General features: G+C 45.4%; 1 long non-coding RNA gene across 2 annotated transcripts in view; it reads right to left on the reverse strand.

The window, feature by feature from the left end:
- LOC146407055 (uncharacterized) overlaps positions 1-22,503 on the reverse strand; it is a 116,160-nt gene that overhangs the window by 28,295 nt on the left and 65,362 nt on the right. Inside the window, exon 1 of one of the 2 annotated variants that reach the window (XR_014822756.1) lies at positions 5,537-5,619. The exons of the other annotated variant lie outside the window; for it this stretch is intronic. This is a non-coding gene — a long non-coding RNA (uncharacterized LOC146407055). Of the gene's footprint in view, positions 1-5,536; positions 5,620-22,503 lie in introns of those variants that run through there. 2 annotated transcript variants of the gene reach the window in all.

The raw sequence follows: 22,503 nt of genomic DNA on the forward strand, positions 1-22,503 counted from the left end.
GCCACGGGTGCAGCCAAAACACACACACACACACACACACACACACACACACACACACACAATGGGAAAAGGAGAGTCTCTTCAATAAATAGTCACGGCTCAGCAGAAACAAATCTGACTAGTATCCATGAGGATGAAATTTCAATCTCTGGCCTCGCTCAATGGGTTAAGCATCTGGCATTGCTGTGAGCTGTGGTGTAGGTTGCAGAGGCAGTTCAGATCCCACGTTGCTGTGGCTGTGGCTTAGGCCGGCAGCTACAGCTCCAATTTGACCCCTAGCCTGGGAACCTCCATATGCTGCAGGTGTGGCTCTAAAAAGAAAAAAAAAAAAAATGGTGTTAAGACAACTGGACAGAAATACACAAAAGAATGAAACTGAACCACTCATACAAAAGACAAAAAAATCAACTCAAAATGGATTAAAGATTTGAACATTAAGACCTGATACCATAAAACCTCTAGAAGAAAACATAGGTCGTAAGTTCCTTGACATCAGTCTTGTCAATGGTTTTTTTGGATTTCACACCAAAATAAAAGCAACAAAAAACAAACGAGTCAGACTACATCAAATTTAAAAGCTTATGAGGGTACCATCAGCATCATGGAAGCATAAAATGTTCCTCCTTTCTTAAGCTAATAGTCCATCCATGAAAAAAGTGCCTGAGTGGGGGATGTGGGACACAGTGCCTACCATATGCCAAGGACCCAGGAGGACTTTCATCCCCTGGTGCATCCAAAAATAGGCAGAATGATCTCTGCAAAGGCTGTGGAGTCAGTGAGCCTTCCCCATCCCCCTCTCACTGTGGTGGGGATGAGGTGGGGGGAAATACCTGTAATATGCTGACCTGGAATCATACTCATAGGCAAAAGAGAATTTGCACAAGTCCAGCCTGCCTAGGAGAGATTCTAGCACCCTGGTGGGAAGGATACAAATCTGGACATGGGGGACCTCTGCTAAAGCCCCACTTTTCAAGGGGGCACTACATAGAAATAACTGTCTGGCAAGAGTGGTGACCTTTCCTGTGAGGGACGTGGAAATTGGTGAGTTAATGCTCAGCAACCCAAACTTATATGCGTCATGGATAGAGGAACATTTTCCTCCAGCTGCACCCAGAGTACTAAGGTGGGAGCTCCATGACTGGAAGGAGCAAGGACAAAGAGTAAGAAACAGAAAAATGTCAAGGGCACATAGTCCCTCCTGCTGCTTAAGGACTTCAGCACGAAGGCCATCTGAAAGTTCTGGGAGTACCGCTACCTGAAGATCTTCCCACGGGGTCCATGCCCCCTCCCCCGAAAACCCTGAGTGCTAAGGCTATATCTCCACCAATTCTGGAGCCAAGATCCTTGTGCATGCTCCTGAGTGTGGCAGTGAAGCAGATCCAGTAATCAGAGTGCTTTCAGAAAAATGGACAAAGGTCTGTGGGCCAAACAAGAAAACACAAGCTGGAGCTATAGTGCCACCTTCTGGAAAACCAAAGAGACAGTTCCAGCAGCCACCCTTGTGAATTCTAAGAACAAGAAAACATATAGAGGTCTAAGAATTCTGCCCAAAGAGGGAGGCAAGAAGAATGGGGCTGGTCTACCCATTCAAAAGGTGAGGAAACCCCACAGACCGCAACATCAATGAACAGTACCCCATCGAAGGCAACCAAGAAAGACTTAAAGAGATGTCTGCTACTTCAAATTGTGAAAACAGCTATGCACAACTACAAGGAACATTAAAAAAAAAAAAAAAAATCAAGGAAATTATTTTGCCCCCAAGGAGATAAGTATTTCCCCAGAAACCAAACTCAAAAGAACAAAGTATCATCATCTAGTTGATAAAGAATTCCAAATGGCTATTTTGAAGAAATTCAATGACCTATAAGAAACCTCAGAATAATAACTCAGGAGTTCCCGTCGTGGTGCAGTGGTTAACGAATCTGACTAGGAACCATGAGGTTGAGGGTTTGACCCCTGGACTTGCTCAGTGGGTTAAAGATCTAGCGTTGCCATGAGCTGACGGGGCTCGGACCCCGCATTACTGTGGCTCTGGCGTAGGCCGGCAGCTACAGCTCCGATTAGACCCCTAGCCTGGGAACCTCCATATGCTGTGGGAGCGGCCCAAGAAATGGCAAAAAAAAAAAAAAAAAAAAAGAATAATAACTCAATGAAACTTCGAAAAAACGATCGAAATGAGTTCTTTACTCGTAGAAACAAACATAAATTTTTTAGAAAGAACCAAAGAGAAATTCTGGAGTTAAAAAATTCAATGAATGAGATTCAAAATGCAATAGAGATCATCTGTAGTAGAGTAGAGCAGATCAAAGACAGAGTAAAGGATTAGAGGGAGTTCCCATCATGGCTCAGTGGTTAACCAATCTGACTAGGAACCATGAGGTTGCGGGTTCGATCCCTGCCCTTGCTCAGTGGGTTAAAACCATACCATAGGAACTTATGAGAAGTCAGAGTGTGTTAAGTGATGGGCCCTTCATCACTCCCTCAGGCCACCATGTCAGAACACCTACCATAGGAGTTCCCATCATGGTGCAGTGGAAATGAATCAGACTAGGAACCATGAGGTTGCAGGTTCCATCCCTGGCCTCATTCAGTGGGTTAAAGATCTGGCTTTGCCGTGAGCTGTGGTGTAGGTCACAGACGTGGCTCAGATCTGGTGTTGCTATGGCATAGGCCGGTAGCTGCAGCTCTGACTCGACCCCTAACCTGGGAACCTCCATATCCCGTGGGTGCAGCCCTAAAAAGACAAAAAGACCAAAAAAAAAGAACACCTACCAGAAAATGGCCAGTATGTCCTGACTGCCCTCCCCTGTTGATTCCATACAGTAGATATTATCCCCTACTGAAAACACCTAGCTGCAGACATAGCTATTTATCTTCCCTTTTTTTTTTTCCTCTTTTTTTTGCCTTTTTTTCCTAGGGACGCTCCTGTGGCACATGGAGGTTCTCAGGCTAGGGGTCTAATCAGAGCTGTAGATGTCAGCCTATGGCACAGCCACAGCAACACCAGATTCGAGCCACGTCTGCCACCTACACCACAGCTCATGGCAACGCCAGATCCTTAACCCACTGAGCAAGGCCAGGGATCAAACCCACAACCTCATGGTTCCTAATCTGATTCATTAACCACTGTGCCATGACACAAACTCCCATTTTCCCATTTTCTCTTCATCCTGCCCTTTAAACTTGACAGTCTGTTCGGCTCACCCAAGGTTGTGATTGCTTACCCTGGTACGACACCTCCAGCTATTCCAAGTAAACACAATACCCTTTCACCCAGTCCTGCAGGCTGGAAGCAAACAAGATAAAGAGAAACCCCTGCTTGCTTGACTCTAAGTCGAAGGCTTCTACTATAACTGTGAATTTTTTTACAATTCTGCAAATGTTGGTTAAGCAAGTGTCTACTGAGTGCAAGGCCAGGTTCTGAGCTTCTGTTTGAATCATGGGCCAGTAAATGGGGCTTGACTACATATTCAGAGAGGGTCCAATTGGAGGGAAAGTGACAGAGGAAAGATCAAGTTTTGACAGCAAGAGCCACCCAACTTCCACAAAAACGAAACAATATTTCCTCAAGAAGAATACAGCAGAGGGTCAACTGCCCCTCTGGATTTTTGGGCTAAGGCAGTGCCCTGGCAGATGGGAATTCTAAGTCTTCTCCATAGAACAACCTCAGCAATCCCCTCTTTGCTTTCTCCAAAGTAAATCTGCTAAAACTCTGTCCATTTCTGAATTATCTCCTGATTTTCCCATAGAACTGATATACAAAGAACAGTTACTAAGCTGCCTTCTGAAGTTCAGTTAGAAAAATGGAACAGGGGTCTATAGTGAGCAAAAGCTGCATACAAGAAACAGCTCCAACAGTTCCAGTTGTGGCGCAGCAGAAATGAATCTGGCTAGAACTATGAGGTTGAGGGTTCGATTCCTGGCCTCGTTCAGTGGGTTAAGGATCCGGTGTTGCCATGAGCTGTGGTGTAGGTTGAAGATTCGGCTCAGATCCCACATTGCTGTGGCTGTGGCATAGGCCTGGGAACCTCCATAAAAAGCAAAAAAATGAAAAAATAAAAAAGAAAGATGGAACAGGGGTCTAGAGTAAGCAAAAGCTGCATACAAGAAACAGCTCCATACCTGTTTACATGTCAGAACATCACGTATTTAGTTCCAGACGCACCACAGAATAATTACCCTCTACTTCTCTCCACTTTCTGGTCTGCTTTTCCTCATGATCTCAGAGGTCAGGGGAGTTCTTGGCATGCCCAAGGAAACGAGCAGCCCTCTGCATTCAGAGAAACCCTTTCATTGGAAGAGATCCTGCATTCATTGTGCTCAGAATGTCCTGCTTGGAGGTGGGCTCTGGAGCTCAATGAAGAGGTAAGAGCCAGCCCTGCCTTGAGCGGCCATCTGAAACCAATCAAAATATTCTTTTCGTCCCGGAATTGCTTACTACCAGTCATCCCAGCTGACTCTCCTCTTCCTGCTTCCATAGTTGCTTCCAGGAGGCTAATAGTTTTAAGAAGGATTTTCTCAGTCAATTCTCACTTCTTTTCTATCCATAAAATATTTTATGAGAACAAAGAACTCTCCCAAAATCAAATAAGGAAAAAGACCGCAAATGTCTATCTCCCCAAGATTTATTTACAAAATTCCACCTGTTCTGGTCCAGAGAGAAAAACGTATCATAACCGGATTTTGACAAACCAGCTTCTAGTTTATTTCCTATTAGAATAGTGTGGAAGAAGGTCTTTGAACACTAGTTTCTATGTCTGATTTATCAGCAGCAAGGATATCCATAAAGTGTTGATTTAAAAATTGGCATGACCTCTTATACAAAACATATATATGTGGAGCGTCAGGAAGTTTAGAAGATGGAGAAAGCTTACTGATAGTAATTTAACAAGTACTACATATCTTAACAAAAATCTTGGCAACCATCCATCCATCCATCGATCCTACTGATTTGGCTCTGTTTTTGGAAATGGGTGATAAACATGCTCATCAGCATGGTAAGGTTATTGGGATACAGAAAGGGAGCAGTCCTAGATACAGGCCCTACTCACTTGTTCACCTGAGAGTACATTTTCTGATACAAAAGAAACTGTGCACAGTGGTTACCTCTGAAGAATAATAGCACTAGTTTAGGGAAACATGGATTAGAAGGAGGGAACGTATGGAGTTCCCATGGTGGCACAAAGGGAGGTTGTTGCCACAGCAACCACAGCTCAGATCTGATCCCTGGCCTGGAAATTCCATATGCTGCAGGGCAACCAAAAATGGAAAAGAAAAAAGGAGAGGGGGATTTTTACTTTTCCTTTCATAAACTTCTGAACTTAATGTTCACCATGAATGAGTTTGTTAAAATAGAAATGAGATAGAGCGCTAGGTTTCAAAATGGTGAAGATCTGTAAATTAAGTGAAGGAAGTACATCATATTCATTTGAAAATAGTTAAATGACTGTGTGCATACATATAAGCTGACATATATATTTACATACATATGTAAATGTACCAGAAAAAAACCTGTAAATAACTTGGCCGTACTTACCTCTGGGGCTGAGAGTAAGATGAGGAGTAAGATATTATTCTCCATTCTTCATTACTTGGTTTTTCACAAACCCATTCTCTTATGTGCTTCTTTCAAAATATTTCAATCAATAAGATGAGAACAATTTTTATAAAATCCTTTTTCCCCTCCTTGCAAGTTCTCCCCCTTCTCCTTGTAACAGCACCCTGCAAGCCTGCACCAAGCCTATCTTGCCTAATTCTGGTGGGTCTCCAACCACAGGCCCCACCCACCTGAGTTAATGTCTGGGGCCGGCACATGACCCAAGACAGGCCAATCAGTTCATCACGCTCAGGCATCTGAATCTTGAGCAGAAACACATGGGGACTGAAGGCGTTTGTAAATGAGTCCTCCAAAAACAGCACCTTAAAAGATTGCCCATCTCTGGCGTAGGCTGGCGGCCACAGCTCTGATTTAGACCCCTCTCCTGGGAACCTCCATATGCCGCAGGAAGCGGCCCTAGAAAAGGCAAAAAGACTAAAAAGACCAAAAAAAAAAAAGACTGCCCATGTGTGTCTGAGGCTGTGAAAAAAGTTTCCTGGGCTCCTGTCCTCAGTCCTGGCTTATCAATTCTTTCTTTATGTGTCTTTTCAGTAAAGGCCCTCTTTTTAAACAAAACAAATGGAGGGAGAGAGTAAAAAATTTTTTGAAAACAACCATAGGAGTTGCCGTCATGGCTCAGTGGTAACAAACCCAACTAGTATTCATGAGGACTCTGGTTCAATCCTTGGCCTTGCTCAGTGGATTAAGGATCCAGCGTTGCCATAAGCTGTGGTGTAGGTTGCAGACTTGGGTCGGATCTGGCGTTGCTGTGGCTGTGGAATAGGCAGCGGCTGCAGCTCTGATTCAACCCCTAGCCTGGGAAGCTCCATATGGCACGGGTTCGGCCCTAAAAAGACAAAAGAGGAAGAAAGGAAGAAAGAGAGAGAGAGAGGAAGGGAGGAAGAAAGACAAGAAAATAACAATAAATCCAGGATTTGGTCACTTTGGATCCACGGTTCCTATAAAACATTCAGGTGGAAATGTCTAACAGAGTTGGAAATATGGGTTTGGAACTCAGCAGAGAATAAGAACTGGTGACACAGATTTAAGAAGGAAGAGGGTGAAAGACAAAGGATGTGATCCAAGAAAAACGAGATGACAGAGTCAAGGATGGGACTGTGGGCAATACCACCATCTGAGGATGGGGCAGGAACATCAGACCCGGCCTTTGCCCACTGCCATTAATACCACCATAGTATATGGCAAGGCCTGCTGTACTGAGTCTGAGACCTTGAAGATAAATTCTTATGCGTACCTACCCTCCCCCCCCTCTCCGGGCACTGTCACATGGCTGCAATGTGACTGCTCATGTCTGATGCCTGGTCATTATCATACAACATATGAACAATACAGCCAGGTGACTGCATAAGAAATTGTACCAGGACAAGATGTTAAATCAGATAGTGTGGACCATGAAAAGTGCTTTTGCAACCATTTAAGGTAAAACAGCATGTGAGCTTCTTAGGAACCTCTTCTGCCATCACCATAAAACCCTACATTTCATGACAAAGACTTGGGGCCCGTAAGAGAAACAGAACAGGAGAGCACTTGGTGTTTTCCTCTGGATGTCCCATCCAGTTCCCCTGACATCTGGTGATAAAGCACACCTGCCGATTAACCCTAGAAAAGGTCCCAGGTGGGAAAGAGCACCCACCACATGCTCCTGCCAAAACATGCCTGAGAAATCAGAGGTCACAACTGATGTTCATCAAGTCCAGGAGTTCTCAGCCTTAACTGCACTTTAGAATCACCTGGGACAATTTAAAAAATACTGATGACTTGGAGTTCCCATTGTGGCGTAGCAGAAACGAATCTGACTAGTAATGAAGAGGTTTCTTGTTTGATCCCTGGACCTGCTCTGTGGGTCAAGGATCCAGTGTTGCTGTGAGCTGTAGTGTAGCCTGGGACCTTCCATATGCCTCAGGTATGGCCCTAAAAAGCAAAACAAACAAACAAAACAAAACAAAAAAACAAAAACTGATGATTCGTTCTGCCTCCCAAGACTCTGACTTAATTGGCCAGGGGTGTGATTTGGAATCAGAACTTTTGTTTTTTTTCTTTTGGCTTTTGTCCTTTTAGGGCCGAACCCCCGGCATATGGAGGTTCCCAGGCTAGGGGCCCAATCGCAGCTGCAGCTGCCGGTCTACACCACAGCCACAGCAACATCAGATTCTAGCTGCATCTGCAACCTACACCACAGCTCACGGCAATGATGGATTCTTAACCCACTGAACGAGGCCAGGGTTCGAACCCGCAACCTCATGGTTCCTAGCAGATTTGTTTCCGCTGCGCCACGATGGGAACTCCTGGAATCAGAACTTTTAAAAATTCCCCAGGAGACATGAATGTACAGCCAAGGTTTAGAACTCCATATGAGCCCACAAATGTTTTGTTTGACTTGCATTTATTTTACTGGCCTGGGCAGTATTTGTAAAATTTTTAATTACTTTTCCGTAATTACATAGAAAATAAACTTACGGTTACCAAAGAGAAAAGGGTTAGTGGGGGATAAATTAGGAGAAAGGGATTAGCAGATACAAACCACTATACATAAAATAGATAAGTAACAAGGATTTACTATAAAGCACAGGGAACTCTAACATCTTATAATAAACTAAAATGAAAAATAATCTATATACCTGCATCACTTTGCTGTACACCTGAAACTAATACAATATTGTAAATTAACTATACTTCAACTGAAAAAGAAAAAATTAGTCAATTTCTTTTGGCATTTTAGGGCCATACCTGTGGCATTTGGAAGTTCTCAGGCTAGGGGTCGAATTGGAGCTGTAGCTGTCAGCCTACACCACAGCCACAGCAACACTGGATCCGAGCCACATCTGTGACCTACACCACAGCTCATAGCAATGACAGATCCTTAACCCACTGAGCAAGGACAGGGATTAAACCTGCATCATCATGGATACTAGTCAGGTTTATTACCACTGAGCCACAATGGGAATTCCCTAGTCAATTTTATATACTCCAATCCCCCAAATTTCAGTCTTCTGTTGGGATACCTGTACATAGCAGGCCTGCATTCCCACAGGACATATTCCACCAGGCTCAGTTGCAGCCACACTTTACACAAGCATGTTCTCTGCATGCCACAGTCCTCCCCAGGCCTCCTCCCCACTATCACCTCAGCACAGGGCCCATGACAGTTGTGATTATCATCCAGCTTACACTGCGGTTTTTTAACATCAATGTTAGGAGACGAGAAATGGTGCTTATCTCTGTGTCGTCTCCAGAGGAAGCAGGAAATAGAAAGACAGTCCGAGAGGGCCGTGCATTCCAATGGGCCTGGCACTCACTTCCAGTAACTCCTGGGCCCCAACAGCACTTGGCCCTGTGCCCTTAACTGAAATGCCTCTTTTCCCAGCAGGAACACCAACATGCCTCCTAGCCTAAGAACAAAGAGCTGAGAAGTGAAAGATCCCACCTCTCATTATCTTAATGATTAGAGAGCTCTCTAGTACAAAAGAAAGCAGAGAAAAACAGCAGAGAAAGAGGTGTATGTAATGGCACCAGAGAGTGAGTTCCAGAATCAAGGAAGTTTGTACCTGGCCTGAGAGGGGGAAACTGGAAGCTGCTATTCAATGAGCACAGACTGTTAGCCATGCACGATAAATAAGCCTAGAGGCCTGCTGTACAACACTGCGTCGTTGGCAATATTGCATGAGGCACGTCAACATGGTCAAAAGGGTTAAAAGTTAAAAGTTAAAAGTTCCTACAAAGCAAGATTCCAGGAACTGTGAAACTGGATTGGGATAGATCATTTTCTTGAATATTGGAGCCACCATTTGACACCCCAGAGGTGAAAGAGGAATGACTGTAGCCCGAGAGCCAGAGAGCTCAATAAAGATCAGTATTTAGGGGAGTTCCCGTCTCGGCGCAGTGGTTAACGAATCCGACTAGGAACCATGAGGTTGCGGGTTCGGTCCCTGGCCTTGCTCAGTGGGTTAATGATCCGGCATTGCCGTGAGCTGTGGTGTAGGTTGCAGACACGGCTCGGATCCCACATTGCTGTGGCTCTGGCGTATGCCGGTGGCTACAGCTCCGATTAGACCCCTAGCCTGGGAACCTCCATATGCCACAGGAGCGGCCCAAGAAATAGCAAAAAGACAAAAAAAAAAAAAAAAAATCAATATTTAGGAAGGGCTTGGAGGACAAGAGATAAAACAAGGAAGGGGAAAGGGTGTTACTGTTACATCTCCAGCCAGGTCTGGAAAGAGCAAAGGAGATGTGGAATATTGGGATAGCTTAAGGACCCAAGTGTGAGTCTCAGCTCAGACACGAGCTGGAGGATTTCAGCATATGAGTTAGCCTCTGAGCTGTGGTCTGGAAAATGGAGATAATAATAGTACACTCAGTATGGCTATGAGGAGACGGTACACGTAAAGTACTTAGCACAGAGCCTTGGCTTGGCAGCCACAGCAGAAAGTACATTCAGGGAGTTCCCTGGTGACCTAGTGGGTTAGGGACCCACTGTTGTCACTGCTATAGCTTGGATCGCTGCTGTGGTGCGGGTTCAATCCCTGGCCTAGGAACTTCCATATGCTACAGGTGCAGCCAAAAAAAAAAGAAAAAGAAAACCAAAAAACACAAACAGAAAGTACATTCATCTACCTTCTCAGCTCTAGAGACTTCAAGAAAAGGCTTCCGGAGTTCCCGTCGTGGCACAGTGGTTAACGAATCCGACTAGGAACCATGAGGTTGCGGGTTCGGTCCCTGCCCTTGCTCAGTGGGTTAACGATCTGGCGTTGCTGTGAGCTGTGGTGTAGGTTGCAGACGCGGCTCGGATCCTGCGTTGCTGTGGCTCTGGTGTAGGCCGGTGGCTACAGCTCCGATTCAACCCCTAGCCTGGGAACCGCCATATGCCGCGGGAGCGGCCCAAGAAATAGCAACAACAACAACAACAACAAAAAGACAAAAGACAAAAAAAAAAAAAAAAAGAAAAGGCTTCCTCCAAGCTCTGCATCAGGATCTCTCTCGAGGTTGTAGGCTGCTGGCAAGCTGCAGCCTTCTAAATCCAAATCTCAGACGTGGCATTCCATCACTTCTGCTATATTCTCTCTCTTTCTCTCTCTCTCTGTTTTTTATTTTTTGTTTTCTATTTTTTTGTGTTTTGTTTTTTTGTTTTTTTTGGGGGGCCTGCCCATGGCATGTATAAGTTCCAGGGCCAAGGGTCAAACTCAAGCCAGTGCCGTGACACCACCAGATCCTTAACCTAGTGGGCCACCAGGGAACTCCACTTGTGCCATCTTCTATTGCTCACACAGACTAACCCAGGTACAACGTGGAGGGACCTCTACAAGAGTGAGAATACCAGGAGGGGTCCTTGGGGGCCATTTGGGGCTGGCCACTACATTTCCTCTCCCTCATCCTTGCTTTGTTTTTCCCCATAGTTTTTTTCTCACCACTAACCTGTGATTTAACTAGCTTTGTTCATGATCAGTCTCTTCACAATAGAATACAAGACAGATGGATTTTTGCCTATTTAGCTCTTTGGTGTATCATCAGCCCCTAGAACAGTGCTGGCACACAATAGGGCTTCATCAAACCTGTTAAATGGTGAATAATGAGCCACACAGCTGCACCATTTCTACAAGAAATGGGCCCAAATTCCCACCCATAATATCACAGCTCATGCATCCTACCCCCTACTAGAAGAAATTCTAACACATGATTCTCACAATCATAAAGAAAACAAGACAGAGTTTTTATCTCCCATTTCATTCTTTTTTTTCTTTTTCTTTTTTTTTTTTTTTTTGTCTTTTTGCATTTTCTAGGGCCTTTCCCATGGCATATGGAGGTTCCCAGGCTAGGGGTCTAAATGGAGCTGTAGCCACCAGCCTATGCCAGAGCTACAGCAGCACAGGATCCCAGCCATGTCTGTGACCTACACCACAGCTCACGGCAATGCCAGATCCTTAACCCACTGAGCAAGGCCAGGGATTGAACCCACAACCTCATGGTTCCTAGTCAGATTCGTTAACCACTGAGCCACAACGGGAACACTTCCCATTTCATTCTTGAGGAAATTGAAATACTGGTAGATTAAGGGTCTTCTTGCCCCAGGTCAGCAATTGGTGTGATGCGTCTGGGACAAGTTGCCCTGCCCTAGGCCACCCCCCCACCCTCCCTCCAAGGCCTCCCTATGGCCCGTGCAGCATTCAGCCTTACTGACAAGCCACAATCCACACAGGCTGGTTCACTAATAATTCACAGTGCTTCGTATAATCAATAGTTTGTTTATATTGGTTCTCATGGCCTTCACTCAGGCAGTCTGGCATTGTGGGAATGAAAGGCCATGCTGAGGAGCCCGAAGAGAAGGCACCAACCAAATGCTCTGACTCCATACTCCTTTCCCTGCAGGCAGTTTCATTCCACTCCAGAGGGAGCCTCAAGCCCAGGCTGCCCCCGGTTGGTGCTTCATAAGCAAGGAATGGGGAGCAGTTGTCCCAAGAAATGGCAGAGGGCTCTATCACCTCAGCATGAACCAGTTCTGAACACCCCTCCTGCCCCCCTGCCCAAGTTACCACACATTTAGCAGCTTAGAAAAAAAGAAAAAAGAAAAAAGAAAAAAGAACCCCACCTAACTCCTTTCCCTAGCCCAGGGCCTCGCACACGCAGGCGTCCCCTGCTGGACAATGGAGGCCCAAGGCGGCTCATGGAGGGCTCTGGGCTGGTCTCACAGTGGTTTCCTAGGTAATCACTTGTCTCCTCCTTCAGGAAGTGGGGCCTGGGACCGCAAAAGCCCCTTTTTCCTCAAATCCTACCAAGACATAAAATATTTTGCCATTACACACATAAACTCAATTCAGGTGATCAAGAAGCTCACCTCTGAAAACCAGAAGTAGAAGGATAGCCACCAAGATGCCAGGTACACTTCCATATGAAATTTCAGCCCCCATACTGGTACCTTTGATTGCCTGAGAAATAGCACCAGGCCTGAGTCCTGGCAGGAAACAGTGGAGGGGTTGACAATGGCACCCAGTTACGGGGGAAAGGAGAGAGGGTGACATCGTGATAGCCTGGGGTAAAGAAAGGTGGGTGGCCAGTCCCTCTCGTCTCCTCACCTAGCTCTTGTCAAGACCACCCACTCCTCTGCCCTGCCTGCAGCAGCGAGGGGAGGTGCCCAGATCAGCGGCTGGGCCCTGGCTTCTCAGTGATCCTCACCAGCCTGCTGGCCCCTGTAATGGGTACTGGATGTCTCCAGCCAAAGTGGAGATTTCTGCCTTCTGGGTGTGAGCAGTGTGTGAACACAGCCAACCATGGGCCTAGCGCATGACTAGGATTAGATATTTTGTGCATATAGTTTCGCTTAATCCTCACACAAACCTCTGAGGTAAAGATGGTTTTATAGATAAAGAGACTGAAACTTAGGTTTAGAAAGAGACCAAAGTCATACAGATAGGGAGGAGCAGAGATGAGAACAAGGTTAATGACATTTATCCAAAACTTGGAATTAAGGCAAAAAGATAGCTTTGGGGTGTATTTTTTTTGGCGCGCGGCGGGCGGGGGGCGGGGGGGTGCCTACACCATGACATGAGCTAACCCGCATTCCTGACAAGGCTAAATCCTTAAACCCACTGAGTCACAAGGGAACTCCTGGCTTTGGGTCTGTTTCATTTTTTAAAGTTTCATTTAAGTACAGTTGATATAAAATGTTGTGTTAATTTCTGCTGTACAACAAAGTGATTCAGTTATATATGTACACACATCCATTCTCTTTCAGATTCTTTTCCCATACAGATCATCACAGAATATTGGGTAGAGTTCTCTGTGCTATACAGCAGGTCCCCACTGGCCAATCATTCCATGTACCGCAGTGTGCATATGCCAATACCAAACTCCCAGTCAATCCCCCACAAACTGTCCCCTTTGGTAACCATGAGTCTGTTTTCAAAGTCTGTAAATCTGTCTCTGTTCTGCAAATAAGTTCATTTCTATCCTGTTATCACATATAAGTGATTTCATATGATGTTTGTCTTTCACTGTCTAACTTAGTATGATAATTTCTAGCTCCATATGTTTTGCTGCAAATGAGATTATGCTTTGGGTCTTTAATTTGAAGTTATACTAGAATAGTATATTCTCAGTTGAGGACAATTTTGCTCACATATCCTCCCCAAAGGGACATTTAGCAATGTCTGGAAATTTTTTTTTTTTTTTTTTTGTCTTTTTTTAGGGCCACACCAGCAGCAGCATATGGAGGTTTCCAGGCTAGGGGCCAAATCAGAACTGTAGCCACCTGCCTACACCAAAGCCATAGCAACGCGGGATCTGAGACGCATCTGTGACCAACACCACAGCTCACGGCAACGCCAGATCCTTAACCCGTTGAGCAAGGCCAGGGATTGAACCCATGTCTTCATGGATGCTAGTCAGGTTCGTTAACCACTGAGCCACGACAGGAACTCCCTGGAAGCATTTTTGATTGTGAAAAGTGGACAGGGGAGCAGATATCACTACTATACAGTGGGTCGAAGTCAGAGATGTTGCTAAACATCTTATAATGTGCAGAATGGCCCCCTCAACAACGAATCGTCCCATCCAAAATGTCAATCGTGCCACTGTTGACAAACTCCGCTCTAGGACAATGTTACCAAGCTTGACTTGTTATTTGGTATTAATTAGGTCTCAAGAATGTCATCTTGGGAGTTCTGGTCGTGGCGCAGTGGTTAACGAATCCCACTAGGAACCATGAGGTTGCGGGTTCTATCCCTTCCCTTGCTCAGTGGGTTAATGATCTGGTGTTGCTGTGAGCTGTGGTGTAGGTCGCAGACGCGGCTCGGATTCCGCATTGCTGTGGCCGTGGCGTAGGCTGGCAGCTACAGCTCCAATTAGACCCCTAGCCTGGGAACCTCCATGTACCATGGGAGCGGCCCAAGAAAAACCAAAAAGACAAAAAAAAAAAAAAAAAAAAAAAAAGTCATCTTGTAGAAAACTGATAAAAGGCAAATGATTCTCATCTAGGAAAATCCCCTGAAGGTTTTAGTTTTACAGACCTGAAGAACATTCAGTAGCCATAGATCTAATTTAGTAATCTCCAGCACTATTTTTTTTGCTGCTTTTTAGGACCATACCCACGGCATATGGAAGTTCCCAGGGAAGGGTTCAAATCAGAGCTACGGCTGCCAGCCTACACCACAGTCACAGCAATGCAGGATCCAAGCTGTGTCTTCGAACTACCACACAGCACACGACAACGCCAGATCCTTAACCCACTGAGCGAGGCCAGGGATCGAACCCACATGCTCACAGATCCTAGTCGGGTTTGTGAACCACTGAGCCATGAAGAGAACTCCCACTCCAGCACTCATTATCACCGTCCATGTAGCTCAGTCTCTTCCACCCTCTTTGAAACCAGCTTTGCCTTCCTGCTCATTCTCTCACATATTTCTCTAGGGCTGCCATATCAGAATACCACAGACTGGGTGGCTTAAATGGCAGAAATTTATTTTCTCACAGTTCTGAAGGCTGCAAGTCCAAGACCAAGGGGCCAGTGGGATGGTTCCCTCTGAGGCCTCCCTCCTTGGCTTGTAGACAGCTGCCCTCGAGCTGCCTCTTCACATGGTTTCTTTGTGCTCCTTTCTCTTCTTATAAAGACACCAGTTACATTGGATTAGGGCCCCAGCTTTGAAAACTCTTTTAACCTTAATTACCTCTTTAAAAGTTCCAACTTTCTTGGAGTTCCCATTGTGGTGCAGCAGAAAGGAATCTGACTAGTAACTAAGAGGTTGCGGGTTCCATCCCTGGCCTTGCTCAGCAGGTTAAGGATCCAGCGTTGCCATGAGCTGTGGTGTAGGTTGCACACAGGGCTCGGATCCTGTGTTTCTGTGGCTGAGGTGTAGGCCACCAGGTATAACTCCCATTCAACCCCTAGCCTGGGAACCTCCATATGCTGCGGGTGCGGCCCTAAAAAGCAAAAAAAAAAAAAAAAAAAAAAAAAAAAAAAATTAAAATATTAAAAAAAATAAAAGTTCCAATTCCAAATACAGTCACATTCTAAAGTACCGAAGGTTAGGATTCCATCACGTGAAATTGGGGGAGCACAGCGTAGTCCTAACAGCTCTCTGATTAATTAATCTTGGGCACGTGCTCAGTATTTATTTGCATGAGAATTGTTTCTAACTTTTTAAAAATTACACCTTGCTAAAATAGCTAAGTCCACAAAGTCTGCATGCTTCTGCCATATAAGTAGTAGCCCTTGAAGGCTATTGGTACATGAACAGAAATTCAACAAGAATGACTCTCTAAAGTGATATTTCATATATATTATATGTGTCTCTCCTTTTTTTCTTTTTTTTCGGCTGCACCTGCAAGATGTGAAAGTTCCCAGGACAGGTATTGAACCTGTGCCGCAGCTGTAACCTGCTCCACAGTTGCAGTGACACTGGGTCCTTAACTCGCTGCACCACTAGGAAACTCCCATATGCTTCTCTCCTCTTGTCATCTCAGCCAGGCTCCATTAAGAGTTTTTTTGTACAGTAAGGGTCCTCTGCCTGAAGCTTTCTTAATCCGTCAGATCAAAGATCAAATACTATCACACATGATCCCAAGGGACGCTGCAGGGACTCCTTCTCAGAAAATAAATCCAAATCTCCTTTTTTCTGGCCACTGAAAATTTCAGTATATAGCATATTATTTATTTAAACAATTCACATGTTTCTTGTTTACCGTCAAAAACATTTTGGGGGAGTTCCCGTCATGGCACATTGGAAATGAATCTGACTAGGAACCATGATCCCTGGCCTCACTCAGTGGGTTAAGGATCCAGAGTTGCCATGAGCTGTGGTGTAGGTCGCAGATGCAGCTTGGATCTGGTGTTGCTGTGGCTCTGGTGTAGGCTGGCAGCAACAGCTCCGATTAAACCCCTAGCCTGGGAACCCCCATATGCAGCCGGTGCAGCCCTAAAAAAAATGACCAAAAAAAATTTTGGAGTTATTGATCAATTAATTTGCTGAATATCATATGAACTTAATCTATATTAAATTCAAGGTCATGAATCAAATTGCATTTCAGAGCTGGGATTCAGATTCTGGCCCCATAATCAGTCTCCTGGGGACATACTGCTATTTCTCATCCCTTACTACAGAAAAATTTGCCCCTGGCAACCGTCAGAGAAGAACAACTTGGTAAATCCTTTTATCAATCAACCCAAGCAGGAGTTCCTGTCTTGGGGTATCGGAAACAATCCAACTAGGAACCATGAGGTTTCGGGTTCAATCCCTGGCCTCGACCAGTGGGTTAAGGATCCAGAGTTGCTGTGAGCTGTGGTGTAGGTTGCAGACGTGGCTCATATCCTGTGTTGCTGTGGCTGTGGCATAGGCCAGCAATTGTAGCTCTGATTCGACCCCTAGCTTGGGAACCTCCATATACGCCAAGTGTAGCCCTAAAAAGCAAAAAAAAAAAAAACCTGACTGAATAAATTTGAGCAGCCCAGGAGGTTCTGTGATTAGCATGGGTTTGCCCAAGCAGGGTCAGAGATGAGCCTAGAATTCAGAGGAAGAGACAGAAAAGAAAATCATAATTATTGAAGTCGTACTCTGTGCAAATATCATTTTTAAACATTGTATTCCTTATTTCATTTTTTTTTTTTTTTTTCTTTTTAGAGCTGGACCCAGGGCACATGGAAGTTCCCTGTCTAGGAGTCAACTCAGAGCTATAGCTGCCGGCCACAGCCACAGCAATGCAGGATTGGCCACAGCTCAAGGCAATGCCAGATCCTTAACCCACTGAGCGAGGCCAGGGATCAAACCTGCAACCTCAAGTTTCCTAGTCGGATTCATTTCTGCTGCGCCACATAAAGAATTCCTTTCATTTAATTCTTACAACACCATGTGCTAGATACCACTATTAGCCTTACTCTACAGATAAAGCTTATCCAGCAGAGGATGGAGTGGTGCTGTTCATCCATTCATTCATTTGGCAAATAGTTACTGAGCACCTGCTGTTTACCCAGCACCCTATCTAGCACAAGGGATACAAAAATGAACAGGACAGAAAATATTCTAGCGTGGGAGACATCCAGTGAACTAGCAAGACACAAACGACAGTATACTTGCCAGTTAGGATACATGTTACAAATTCGAACAATGGAGAGAGGTGATGGAGGGAGACAGAAGTGGTGAGAGAGGTCTCTATCAGATACTTCAGTCAGAGCAGGGCTCTTTAGGGCAGGAACACGCAAACTGAGGCCTGAGGAATGAGAGGCGCCCCCCTGTGGTGAGCTGGAGGAAGAGCATCGAGGAAGAAGAGCATGCGCAAAGGCCTGAAGATGCAAAGACCTGAAGACGCAAAGACGGAAAGGTGTGGCAAATGGAAGGACCAGGAAGGAGAGCAGTTAGGTGGGTGAGGAGGGGTCCAGGATGAGCTCCAGGGGTAAGCAGGGGTCAGATCTCCTTCCCCAGGAAGACAGAGATGTGCTTTCCTTTCCCATACACTTTCATAGGATATATCTGGAGCTTGTTCTCCATCCAAACAAGGGAGTAACCCTGGAAGAAGGGAAGACATAGAATTCAGGTGGGGAGTTCCAGGATGCAATCTGTGCCCTAAAGAGAACGGGTCCAGTTTGGAGCAGGAGGAAGAAGCCATCCAAGAGAGGGGTCCCCTAGGGAAGAGGCTATTCCAGGGATTTGATACAATCCTGGGGAAGCCGACAAATGTTAAGAACACAATTAAGGCAGACAACGCAAGTGGTGGTGGTGTGGGTAAGGCGATTAAAATTTCCATGAAGAACATTTAACTAATCACGAAAGGAAATGTATCAAATATAAAAACTGGTTCGCTGTGGATAATATGTGCATGGTAATTATGTATTCAACAGATATTTATAGAGGACCGTCTATATGCCAGGCCCTTATCTGGCTCTGGGAACATATCAGGGAATAAAGACAGACAAGCTGCTTCTTCTCATGTAACTTGTATTCTTGTTGGGTAGAGTTATGCATTTAAAAAAGAATAAGCTTCGTTTTGCCTTGCATCCTTGTTCAACAGAACAAATAAGGACACTGTCCATTAAAAAAAAAAAGCACAACCTAAAAGTTGAGATTTGAGTTTTATTTAGAGCAAAATTAGGACAACATCTCAGGTAGCCCTGAGCAAACCACTCCCAGGCTTTAAGTCTTAATTTTGCCCCAAATAAAACTTAACCCTCAACTTTCAGGTTGTGCTTTTTTTTTTGAGTCGACAGTTGTGACCACAAAACAAGGGACCCAGAGCAGACTTCTCTCCTTTGCCTGAACTCTAGGAGGAACACGAGCCTTGGAACCACCAGAGGCCCCTTGTGTGCATCTGCCTCCCTGGGGAGTCCGGATGAACTTGGGTGAGTCTCTCCTGGATCTCGGACCTCCCGTACTGGTTGATAATCCTGAGTTTTATTTGGCAGTGTGTAACAGATAGCTGCCCCCTCAGCTGAAAGAGACTTGGCAGAGGTTGAGGGGACTCTGGTTGAAAGATACTAGGGGGAACGCCCTCTCAGTGAAGAAAACTGAGGGGAAGGAATATCTCCTCAGTGGAGATGCTGTGGGGGAGCTCGGTTGAAAGATACTGGGGATTGGAGTTCCTGTTGTGGTGCAGTGGTTAATGAATCTGAGTAGGAACCATGAGGTTGTGGGTTCAATCCCTGGCCTTTCTCAGTGGGTTAAGGAGCCGGCATTGCCATGAGCTGTGGTGTAGATTGCAGACACGGCTCAGATCTCTTCTTGCTGTGGCTGTGGTGTAGGCCGGTGGCTACAGCTCCAATTCGACCCCTAGCCTGGGAATCTCCATATGCCGCAGCAGCCGCCCTAGAAAAAGCAAAAAGACCAAAAAAAAAAAAAAAAAAAAAAAAAAAAGTGTACTTGGGATTATGCCGAGTCAGTAGAGACACTAGGAGGCTTGATGGAAAGATATTGTGGTTTGCTCAGTTGAAAGAGACTCAGTGGTCTGAGCTGAGTGTTTAAGAGGCCGATCTGATGCGTTTCTCAGAGCACAGAGCACCTCACTCCTGATCTCCCCCCTGAGCTCTGCTCAGGGGCTGCTGCAGGTGGGCAGCTGCAGTGGCTTCTGATTTAATCCATGTAGAAGCTGATGGTAAGTTCCAGACTCCAGTTCACACACCTACTGCATTGTCTGGAAGGATGTTCATTATATCTCTACTTCGGTTATTTGATCTCTTTTGAGTACCGTTTTTTAAATCTCCTGACTTTTTTTTTTTTTCTTTTTTTGCCACAGCATGCACAAGTTCCCAAACTGGGGATCAAACCCCTGTCACAGCATTGACTTAACCCACAGCTGTGACAACACTGGATCATTAACCCACTGCACCACAGGGAACTCCAAAATCTCCTATCTTCTTCTTCTCCTCCTTCTTCTGCTCTTTAGGGCTGTATCTGCAGCATATAGAAATTCCCAGGTTAGGGGTCAAATGAGAGCTGCAGCTGTGGGCCCACAGTTTGCCTCTGTCTTAGCTATTGTAAATTGTGCTACTATGAACATTAGGGTGCATGTATCTTTTCAAATTATAGCTTTTTCTGGATAGATGTCCAGGAGTAGGATTGCTGGATTATATGGTAGGTCTATTTTTAGTTTTTTGAGGGACCTCCATACTCTTTTCCACAGCGATTGCAGCATTGCACATTCCCACCAACAGTGTAGGAGGGTTCCCTTTTTTCCACACTCTCTCCAATCTGAATCAGGGAGCCTTATTCTTTAGCTCCACCTTTCTTTCTCAGGTTTGCTTTGGCTATTCACTCACCAAGAGTATCTGGTATGTGTCAGAGATATTAGCTAAATAAGGACAGTCGCAATGACACTGCAGGCTATGGAAACACAGAGGAGGGTGCCTAAGACACACTTTGGGGACAGAGAGGCTGGTTTCAGAAAAGGCTGTGGGAAGGGTCACATGGGACATCTAGGTTGAATCCCAGAGGAAGAGGAGGAGATAGTCACATGATCCAGCCGTCACACCTATGTAACAAGTTACCCCAAAACATACTGGCTTACACCCAGGCCCACATCTTGCATGCTCATAGAGTCTGTGAGTCTGGAATTCAGACAAGGCCCGACGGGGATGCCTTGCCTCAGTTGCGTGGTATCTGGGGCCTGGGCTAGATGACCCAAAAAGGCTGGGGCTGGAATCATCTGAACACAGGTTCGCTCATTTGTCTGTGGTTGACGCTGACTGTTGACTGGGGGTCTCGCTTCCTCTCCATGTGGTCGCTGCCTCGGCTAGTTCGGATTTCCTCAGAACATATTGGCTGGTCCCCAGAGCAAGAATCCCCAAATGAGGAGTTCCTGTCATGGCTCAGTAGTTAACAAACCTGACTAGCATCTGTGAGGACACAGGTTTGATCCCTGGCCTTACTCAATGGGTTAAGGATCTGCTGTTGCTGTGAGCTGTGGTGTAGGTCATAGATGCAGCTTGAATATTGCATTGCTGTGGCTGTGGTATAGGCAGCGGCTATAGCTCCGATTAGACCCTTAGACTGGAAACCTCCATATGCCGAGGGTGCAGCCCTAAAAAGACCAAAAAAAAAAAAAAAAAAAAAAGACAAAAAAAAAAAAAAACCAAAATGAGAGAGTTAAGAGGAAGCTTTATCCTTTGGCATATACAGCATGAAAGCCTTTGGAGTCCATGTGAGATGGGATAAATATTGACATGGTCCTCCTTGGGAAATCCAGCCTCCCATACCAGGCAAAGAGATGGAAAACTAGGGAACAACAGAAGGGATGACCCAGAAGGGAACAAAAGCATGGCAGGTTCTGGGAATTGTGAGTAATTTGCAAAGGCAAAGATGTCCAGATGCCTTCTAATGTCCATTCTCCCTTTTTGTAATAACAGGATTTCTAAAATTTCATTGAACACATTGGCTGCTAAATGACCCTATTCCCTTGCAGCTTGGTAAGGTCACATGATTAATTTCTAGCCTGTCAGATGCAAGTAAAAGTATTAGGTGGAAATTCCAGAATGTGTCCTTTAATGGGAGAGGATTCCTTTCTCCCCACTCTGCTGCCTAGAATACACAAATGGTGGCTGACTGACTAGCAGCTATTTTGGACTATGGGGACCAGGGCCACACCTCAGATGGCAGAGTGGAAAGCTGGAAGGGGCCTGGATCTCTCATAACTTGGCTGAACTGCCCAAGAACCCTGGATGCCAATTTCTCAACATCTTTGGATGTGAAAGAGAAATAAACTTCTGAATTGCTTAAAACATTATTTTCCTGTTCTCTGTTATACTCAGCAAAACCTAACTGGTGCACTCATTACCTGGAGGGTAGGGAGTAGGGTACACAGAAGGGTGTGGAAAGAACATGCATTTTTTTTTTTTTTTTCCCTTTTAGCGCCACACTCACAGCATATGGATGTTCCCAGGCTAGAGTTCAAATCAGAGCTGCAGCTGCTGGCTCATGCCACAGCCACAGCAACATCAGATCCAAGCCGCATCTGTGTCCTGCACAACAGCTCACAGCAATGCTGGATGCTTAACCCACTGAGTGAGGCCAGGGGTTGAACCCACATCCTCACAGAGACTATGTCAAGGTTCTTAACCCGCTGAGCCACAATGGGAACCCCAAAAGCACATATCTTTAGAGTGGGGAAAGGGAACTAATGGTGAGATTCACTTTGAAGGTTTAGACTTTTAGAAAGATCACCTCATGGAGTTCCCTGATGACTCAGCAGGTTAAGAATGGGGCAGTGTCACTGCGGTGGCTCTGGTTACTGCTATGATATGGGTTCAATCCCTGGCCTGGGAATTTCACATGCCACAGATGCAGACATACACATACAAAAAAAGATCACTCTGTGACACTGGCTTAATTCACATTTGTGTTCAAAATGTACCCTACTGCAAGGTTCTCAAAACTCAGGGCACTTTAGATTTCCCTGGAGGTCTCATTAAAACACAGATT

The sequence above is a fragment of the Sus scrofa genome, chromosome 1 (assembly GCF_054392235.1).
Source record: "Sus scrofa isolate SSC_HxYL_T2T_F1_AM1 chromosome 1, Sscrofa_HxYL_maternal_Yorkshire_Landrace_v2.0, whole genome shotgun sequence".
Taxonomy (NCBI): Eukaryota; Metazoa; Chordata; class Mammalia; order Artiodactyla; family Suidae; genus Sus; species Sus scrofa.